Source organism: Procambarus clarkii, chromosome 52, assembly GCF_040958095.1.
Source record: "Procambarus clarkii isolate CNS0578487 chromosome 52, FALCON_Pclarkii_2.0, whole genome shotgun sequence".
Taxonomy (NCBI): Eukaryota; Metazoa; Arthropoda; class Malacostraca; order Decapoda; family Cambaridae; genus Procambarus; species Procambarus clarkii.
The window spans coordinates 4,344,315-4,351,814 of record NC_091201.1 but is presented as its reverse complement, the minus strand read 5'-3'; the positions used below and the strand labels follow the sequence as shown (position 1 = coordinate 4,351,814).

The following is a 7,500-nucleotide window of genomic DNA, read 5'->3' as shown; positions in this document are numbered from 1 at the left end:
CTGGGATATGAGGACAAGGAGCTGCCTCGTATGGACCAATAGGAGCTGCCTCGTATGGACCAATAGGAGCTGCCTCGTATGGACCAATAGGAGCTGCCTCGTATGGACCAATAGGAGCTGCCTCGTATGGACCAATAGGAGCTGCCTCGTATGGACCAATAGGAGCTGCCTCGTATGGACCAATAGGAGCTGCCTCGTATGGACCAATAGGAGCTGCCTCGTATGGACCAACATGAGCTGCCTCGTTTGGACCAATAGGAGCCTACCTCGTATGGACCAATAGGAGCTGCCTCGTATGGACCAATAGGAGCTGCCTCGTATGGACCAATAGGAGCTGCCTCGTATGGACCAATATGATGCTATTTGCCAACATCTTGGACATTTCTCTTGAAGACGCCGGTGCTTCGTAATACCGATTGTGTCTGGCCATTACAGGTGATTGGAGAGACGTAGGTGGGCAGTTAGGGTCAGAGCAAGACCAACAACCTCACCCTTGACCTCTAATATATCCCACCAGGTCGACGGAGAGGGACAAAGGCTCAGACCATAAGTTGGAAGGTTTGATGCCACTAAACCAACAGTTTCGTACACAAGGGGGACAAAAGCAGCAATGACCTTAAATGATTGGTAATAACAACCCCCCCCCCCTTCCCCCCTGTCCCAGGAGAGGGGGTCGTAGTAGAGGATGTGATCCAGGACGTCTCCTGATGCCCCCAGACACATGGTACAATACCGGTACAATACCGGTCCACCACCAGCGCCACTAAGCACGTCCTTCCTCAACTTTAAACACCTGTGATTTCTTCCAAGGGTAAAATATCTGTCCTGGCGCCCCCCCACCCCCCATAACCCCAAGCCAGCGGCTTCCCGAAGCTTAATGACTATCGACAAGCGATTAGCGTCTCGCTTGTTCCGATACGTGGACAAGAAAAGTGGTTCGTTGTATCGAGGGGCCGCTGTGAGCCTCCACATTCCTTCACATATTTGGTGAGAGGCCAGGTGGCTCCTGCCAGGCTGTGGCGGGTACAGGTACAGCCAGGCTGTGGCGGGTACAGGTACAGCCAGGCTGTGGCGGGTACAGGTACAGCCAGGCTGTGGCGGGTACAGGTACAGCCAGGCTGTGGCGGGTACAGGTACAGCCAGGCTGTGGCGGTACAGGTACAGTCAGGCTGTGGCGGGTACAGGTACAGCCAGGCTGTGGCGGGTACAGGTACAGCCAGGCTGTGGCGGGTACAGGTACAGCAGCCAGGCTGTGGCGGGTACAGGTACAGCAGCCAGGCTGTGGCGGGTACAGGTACAGCAGCCAGGCTGTGGCGGGTACAGGTACAGCAGCCAGGCTGTGGCGGGTACAGGTACAGCAGCCAGGCTGTGGCGGGTACAGGTACAGCAGCCAGGCTGTGGCGGGTACAGGTACAGCCAGGCTGTGGCGGGTACAGGTACAGCAGCCAGGCTGTGGCGGGTACAGGTATAGCCAGGCTGTGGCGGGTACAGCAGCCAGGCTGTGGCGGGTACAGGTATAGCCAGGCTGTGGCGGGTACAGGTACAGCAGCCAGGCTGTGGCGGGTACAGGTACAGCCAGGCTGTGGCGGGTACAGGTACAGCAGCCAGGCTGTGGCGGGTACAGGTACAGCAGCCAGGCTGTGGCGGGTACAGGTACAGCAGCCAGGCTGTGGTGGGTATAGGTATAGCCAGGCTGTGGCGGGTACAGTTACAGCAGCCAGGCTGTGGTGGGTATAGGTATAGCCAGGCTGTGGCGGGTACAGTTACAGCAGCCAGGCTGTGGCGGGTACAGGTACAGCAGCCAGGCTGTGGCGGGTACAGGTACAGCAGCCAGGCTGTGGCGGGTACAGGTACAGCAGCCAGGCTGTGGCGGGTACAGGTACAGCAGCCAGGCTGTGGCGGGTACAGGTACAGCAGCCAGGCTGTGGCGGGTACAGGTACAGCAGCCTGGCTGTGGCGGGTACAGGTACAGCAGCCAGGCTGTGGTGGGTACAGGTACAGCCAGGCTGTGGCGGGTACAGGTACAGCCAGGCTGTGGCGGGTACAGGTACAGCCAGGCTGTGGCGGGTACAGGTACAGTCAGGCTGTGGCGGGTACAGGTACAGCAGCTAGGCTGTGGCGGGTACAGGTACAGCCAGGCTGTGGCGGTACAGGCAGGTACAGTGGCGGGGCTGTGGCAGTACAGGTACAGCCAGGTTGTGGCAGTACAGGCAGTAACAGTGGCGGGGCTGTGGCGGGTACAGGTACAGCCAGGCTGTGGCGGGTACAGGTACAGCCAGGCTGTGGCGGTACAGGTACAGTCAGGCTGTGGCGGGTACAGGTACAGCCAGGCTGTGGCGGGTACAGGTACAGCCAGGCTGTGGCGGGTACAGGTACAGCAGCCAGGCTGTGGCGGGTACAGGTACAGCAGCCAGGCTGTGGCGGGTACAGGTACAGCAGCCAGGCTGTGGCGGGTACAGGTACAGCAGCCAGGCTGTGGCGGGTACAGGTACAGCAGCCAGGCTGTGGCGGGTACAGGTACAGCAGCCAGGCTGTGGCGGGTACAGGTACAGCCAGGCTGTGGCGGGTACAGGTACAGCAGCCAGGCTGTGGCGGGTACAGGTATAGCCAGGCTGTGGCGGGTACAGGTACAGCAGCCAGGCTGTGGCGGGTACAGGTATAGCCAGGCTGTGGCGGGTACAGGTACAGCAGCCAGGCTGTGGCGGGTACAGGTATAGCCAGGCTGTGGCGGGTACAGGTACAGCAGCCAGGCTGTGGCGGGTACAGGTACAGCAGCCAGGCTGTGGCGGGTACAGGTACAGCAGCCAGGCTGTGGTGGGTATAGGTATAGCCAGGCTGTGGCGGGTACAGTTACAGCAGCCAGGCTGTGGTGGGTATAGGTATAGCCAGGCTGTGGCGGGTACAGTTACAGCAGCCAGGCTGTGGCGGGTACAGGTACAGCAGCCAGGCTGTGGCGGGTACAGGTACAGCAGCCAGGCTGTGGCGGGTACAGGTACAGCAGCCAGGCTGTGGCGGGTACAGGTACAGCAGCCAGGCTGTGGCGGGTACAGGTACAGCAGCCAGGCTGTGGCGGGTACAGGTACAGCAGCCTGGCTGTGGCGGGTACAGGTACAGCAGCCAGGCTGTGGTGGGTACAGGTACAGCCAGGCTGTGGCGGGTACAGGTACAGCCAGGCTGTGGCGGGTACAGGTACAGCCAGGCTGTGGCGGGTACAGGTACAGTCAGGCTGTGGCGGGTACAGGTACAGCAGCTAGGCTGTGGCGGGTACAGGTACAGCCAGGCTGTGGCGGTACAGGCAGGTACAGTGGCGGGGCTGTGGCAGTACAGGTACAGCCAGGTTGTGGCAGTACAGGCAGTAACAGTGGCGGGGCTGTGGCGGGTACAGGTACAGCCAGGTTGTGGCGGTACAGGCAGGTACAGTGGCGGGGCTGTGGCAGGCAGCTTGAGGAAAGCCAGAAAGAGGTCCAATGTAGAAAGAGAACGCAGACGACATTACAAAACAAGGAAGAAATTAACGGAAATGCTGAAGCAGACTCGACTTTCCATACAAAAAAGAAATAATTTAAACAGGGAGATTGAAAAAATCGAGTAGAGACTGAAGCATTCATATCAGATTGAAGGAAGGCAACTAGAATTCAAGAAAGAAAGAAAATATCAAAATATTTCTTCACATATGCTAAATCAAAAGCAAAAACCACTGCCAGTATTGGACCTATTCGTACTAGTGAAGGTTCACACACGGAGGATGACAAAGAAATTAGTGAAATCCTAAAAAAGCAGTATGAGGACATGTTTAGCACTCCGATAACCAGCATAAAAGTGGATGATCCGAACAACTTCTTTATGCGGGATATCCAAACCCCTGTAAATATAACTGATATCAACACGAGCGTGGCAGATTTTGAAAGATAAATTGACAACATGCCCATGCACTCAGCCCCGGGTCCAGACTCATGGAATTCAATATTTATAAAGAAATGCAAAGTGCCGGTAGCACAGGCACTCAGTATAGTGTGTAGGAAGAGCTTGGACACGGGGGAGATACCAGATGCACTTAAAGTAGCAGACATTGCCCCTCTACACAAGGGAGGGAGCAAAGCATTGGCAAAGAATTATAGACCAGTTGCACTAACGGCCCACATAATAAAACTATTTGAGAGAGTGATTAGGAGTCAGGTCACTAGTTTCATGGAGACCAATGACCTCCACAATCCAGGCCAACATGGATTTAGAGCAGGAAGATCATGCCTTTCACAGCTACTTGACCACTACGACAAAATCACTGAGGCATTAGAAGAAAAGCAGAATGCAGATGTTGTATACACAGACTTTGCGAAGGCATTCGATAAATGTGACCATTGAGTGATGGAACACAAAATGAGGTCAATGGGAATAACTGGTAAAGTAGGACGCTGGATACTCAGTTTCCTGTCGAACAGAACACAAAGAGTAACAGTCAATCAAATAAAATCGAGTCCAAGCGTAGTTAAAAGCTCTGTGCCTCAGGGTACAGTCCTTGCACCACTGCTGTTCCTTATTCACATATCAGATATAGACAAAAATACAAGTCACAGCTTCGTGTCATCCTTTGCAGATGACACAAAAATCAGCATGAAAATTACCTCTGCTGAAGACATTGAAAAACTACAAACAGATATTAGTAAAGTTTTCGACTGGGCAGCAGAAAATAACATGATGTTTAACAGTGATAAATTCCAGGTACTCAGATACGGCAAAAATGAGGACCTTAAACATAATACAGTGTACAAAACACAATCGAATCTGCCCATAGTAGGAAAACAACATACAAAGGATTTGGGAATAATGATGTCCGACGACCTAACGTTTAGGGAGCATAACCAAGCAAATATTGCGTCAGCCAGAAAAATGATAGGATGGATTACGAAAACTTTCAAATCCAGGGATCGCATCACAATGGTTGTACTCTTCAAGTCACTTGTGTTGTCCCGTCTTGAGTACTGCTCAGTACTCACTTCCCCCTTCAGAGCAGGAGAGATTGCTGAAATAGAGGGAATACAGAGAACATATACGGCACGCATAGACGAGATAAAGCACCTAAATTATTGGGATCGTCTCAAAGCTCTCCAAATGTTCTCTCTAGAAAGGAGACGTGAGAGATACCAAATAATATACACGTGAAAAAATACTGGAGGGCCAGGTCCCAAATCTACACAGTAAAATAACAACGTACTGGAGTGAACGATATGGAAGAAAATGCAGAATAGAACCAGTGAAGAGCAGGGGTGCCATAGGCACAATCAGAGAACACTGTATAAACATCAGAGGTCCGCGGTTGTTCAACGTCCTCCCAGCGACTATAAGAAATATTGCCGGAACAACCGTGGACATCTTCAAGAGGAAACTAGATAGTTTCCTCCAAGGAGTGCCGGACCAACCGGGTTGTGGTGGGTATGTGGGCCTGCGGGCCGCTCCAAGCAACAGCCTGGTGGACCAACCGGGCTGTGGTGGGTATGTGGGCCTGCGGGCCGCTCCAAGCAACAGCCTGGTGGACCAACCGGGCTGTGGTGGGTATGTGGGCCTGCGGGCCGCTCCAAGCAACAGCCTGGTGGACCAAACTCTCACAAGTCAAGCCTGGCCTCGGGCCGGGCTTGGGGAGTAGAAGAACTCCCACAACCCCATCAACCAGGTATCACGAAGCACAGTAGCGAGGCGTGTATCAAGCATTTACTCATCTAAATACGAAACCGGAACATTTTTCCTCATTCATGGCGGCTTTGTTTTCAGCCATTGCGGCTTTGTTTACATTCATGGCGGCTTTGTTTACACTCATGGCGGCTTTGTTTACACATGGCGGCTTTGTTTACATTCATGGGGGCTTTGTTTACACTCATGGCGGCTTTGTTTACAGACATTTAGCAGTGTATAGCCCCCGAGGCACCGGAGAGGTTGTAACAATAACAACCTCGGGTTGTGAAGCGTCCAAGGGCGTAAACTGTTTACATTCGTGTAAACACAGTGACCAGGACCGAGGAAAGATGTAGAGGTTTCGTCAGTGGTTGTGTAACCTGGTCATGTATCCTGGCCGTGTATCCTGGTATGTATCCTGGCCATGTATCCTGGCTGTGTATCCTGGCCATGTATCCTGGCCGTGTATCATGGCCATGTATCCTGGCCGTGTATCATGGCCATGTATCCTGGCCGTGTATCATAGCCATGTATCCTGGCCGTGTATCCTGGCCATGTATCCTGGTCGTGTATCCTGGCCATGTCTCCTGGCCGTGTATCCTGGCCATGTATCCTGGTCATGTATCCTGGTCATGTATTCTGGTCATGTATCCTGGCCATGTATCCTGGTCGTGTATCCTGGTCATGTATTCTGGTCATGTATCCTGGCCATGTATCCTGGTCATGTATCCTGGCCATGTATCCTGGTCATGTATTCTGGTCATGTATCATGGTCATGTATCCTGGCCGTGTATCATGGCCATCTATTCTGGTCGTGTATCCTGGTCATGTATCCTGGCCATGTATCCTGGTCATGTATTCTGGTTATGTATCATGGCCATGTATCCTGGCCGTGTATCATGGCCATGTATCCTGGCCATGTATCCTGGTCGTGTATCCTGGTCATGTATCCTGGACGTGAATCCTGGTCATGTATCCTAGCCATGTATCCTGGTCATGTATTCTGGTTATGTATCATGGCCATGTATCCTGGCCGTGTATCATGGCCATCTATCCTGGTCGTGTATCCTGGCCGTGTATCCTGGCCGTGAATCCTGGTCATGTATCCTGGCCATGTATCCAATGTTCATAGTGAATGTTAATGTTCAATTTGGATTGCAGTACACTTTATCAACCTAACTTACCCTAACTTAACCTCCCTTAACCTAACTTGCTCTAATTTAGCCTACCCTAATCCTAACCTAACCTAACCTAACCTACCCTAATCCTAACCTAACCTAACCTAACTTGCCCTGTACTAACCTAATCTAGCCTAGGTTGCTCTATCCCTATTCTGTATATCAAGGATATTTTGTCTTTATAGAGCAAAGACAGTACACTTAAGTGCACTTTATACATGTATGTATATATATATATATGTCGTACCTAATAGCCAGAACGCACTTCTCAGCCTACTATTCAAGGCCCGATTTGCCTAATAAGCCAAGTTTTCATGAATTAATGTTTTTTCGTCTACCTAACCTACCTAACCTAACCTAACCTAGCTTTTTTTGGCTACCTAACCTAACCTTACCTATAAATATAGGTTAGGTTAGGTTAGGTAGGGTTGGTTAGGTTCGGTCATATATCTACGTTAATTTTAACTCCAATAAAAAAAAATTTACCTCATACATAGAGAAAAGGGTTGCTTTATCATTTCATAAGAAAAAAAATATAGTAAATATATTATTTCAGGAAAACTTGGCTTATTAGGCAAATCGGGCCTTGAATAGTAGGCTGAGAAGTGAGTTCTGGCTACTAGGTACGACATATATATATATATATATATATATA

The 7,500-nt window shown here is 51.4% G+C and overlaps 1 protein-coding gene across 1 annotated transcript in view; it reads right to left on the bottom strand.

The window, feature by feature from the left end:
• Window positions 1-7,500, bottom strand: part of LOC138352033 (serine-rich adhesin for platelets-like) — a 60,177-nt gene that overhangs the window by 29,614 nt on the left and 23,063 nt on the right. The window lies entirely within an intron of this gene.